The sequence below is a fragment of the Bactrocera latifrons genome, unplaced genomic scaffold, assembly GCF_001853355.1.
Source record: "Bactrocera latifrons isolate USDA-ARS-PBARC rearing strain unplaced genomic scaffold, ASM185335v1 scaffold_1507, whole genome shotgun sequence".
Classification (NCBI taxonomy): Eukaryota; Metazoa; Arthropoda; class Insecta; order Diptera; family Tephritidae; genus Bactrocera; species Bactrocera latifrons.
In genome coordinates this window covers 1-1853 of record NW_017534972.1, presented here as the reverse complement: position 1 = coordinate 1853, position 1853 = coordinate 1, and the positions used below count along the sequence as shown (strand labels likewise).

At 36.2% G+C, this 1853-nt stretch overlaps 1 pseudogene; it reads left to right on the top strand.

Moving 5' to 3' along the window:
- The first annotated feature begins 1280 nt into the window (after positions 1-1280).
- LOC108965935 lies at positions 1281-1818 on the top strand (annotated as a pseudogene).
- The last annotated feature ends 35 nt before the right edge of the window (positions 1819-1853 follow it).

Here is a 1853-nt window from a genome sequence, read left to right as displayed (position 1 = left end):
AATTAATACCCATTAAGCAACGCTAATGCGCATTGAAATTTTATGGGGACAGACGGTACACTTGTGAATTTACATAGCTGATTATGAAATTACTTTATTTATAATAATAAAAGTGAAATCAAAATGAATAAGAGAAATTATTAATAGAAATTTTGGTATTTTTTAAAGCATTAATTGATTTTAATGCGAAAAAAGGGTGCGAAAAAGTTAAAAATGTTGGAAAAATGGAGGGCAATCTTTGCATTGTTTATTTTCTGCCCTCTAGAAATATTCAAATTTGTTTTTGTTAATATACTTGCTCATAATTTAATTAGCAGTATAAAACTGTTTACCTCTGATGCTGTAAACGCAAAAAACGCGGCAGACTTCAAGCAACAACTATCAAAAAATAGCAACAATCGCCATTTTTGAGCAGTGTTACCTACTCAAATTCACCTGGTAAATTCAGCTAAATGCACGGAATTCTTGTGCATTACAAATTTTCATTAACATGGGTCAAATGCGAAAGTAAATGTAAATTAAACTCGTTTCATTTGTGGCAAATGTAGCGTGTTTGTACGCAACAGTTACGACAGTGTTGCGTTTTCGAAGTTCTAATTTGGCATACAGGTAAAGTTTGCCTTTGCGAAGTGGTTGCCTCAAGCAATCTGAGCAGTTTGCATTTCCCGAAAACGTCATATTTCATATTTACTGTCAACACGGACGATAACTATGTATGACCATGTTATCGCTCTAATAGCGGGATTCTGTAACCAGTCTCTAGTGTCTATTTGAGACATTTTCAGGTAAATTCTCAATTTGTGACTAGTTACTATTCMCTAAACTGTCTCTAGCGTTTGCCTCAAATGTGGGACCTGATAGTTAGCAGGTCACAAAACTAAGCAGAAATTTGGGTTGCGCTTCTGTAACTTTTCGTTACGCATAATAACGAACGATACATCGAATTCACTAGTATAACAAGTGTAGTGTTTCTGTAAGCCTGGTGAAAAGCATTTTCGTTATTTCTTTCGTTATCATATTATTAAAAAAATTGCAGTGATATTTTGCGCCAAAATAMAGATGAGCGATTTAAGCTGGAAAAACTTTGATGTTTTGTTTATGTTTATATTGTTTATATTATTTACAGAAAAAAGTAAGAAGTGGAAAAGTTACCAAACAACAAAAACAAAAATTTCTAGATTTATTGAAAAATCATAGAAATGTTGATACCGCACAATTTGGTGGCGCAAASAGCGGCAAAGCTGCTAATGCTGTATGGGCAACTCTCACAGCGGAATTGAATGCATGGGGAGGAGCATGTAAAACCGTTGAGCAGTGGAAAAAGGTTCGTTCAGTATATTATATATAAACATATGCATGTATGTACAATTGTGCATTCATTGATATTTATTTCAATTCGCAGTGCTGGGCAGACTGGAAGTCRGGCGTAAAGAAGCAGCAGGCCGCAATTATGCGTTTCCAGAACGCTACTGGAGACCGTCCTGCCTCTGAAGGTCCAGCGCCGCTAGATGGTATGGACCTGCAACTGTTAGACTTTTTCCCAACTGCACTTGTTGATRGCGATGGCGTTACTAAGGAGTCGGGGTTTCAAGAGGTAATATCTTCGTACAACAAAAAAAAATTATTGAGTTTTAGTCACAAATTTCATATTTAGATGAATGACAGTGCAGATAAAGAATTGYAGAAATCTCTTGATGACGTGTTGGATACACCTCAACAAACCTCAAATGCTGCACTGCMATCAAACAAACTCGATACAGTGCCATCGCCCACACCAGACAAAATGCGACAGATTGCCACTTTCTTCAGTGCATTTGAACGAGTGAAAATCACTCTTTCTGAGCAGGAACACA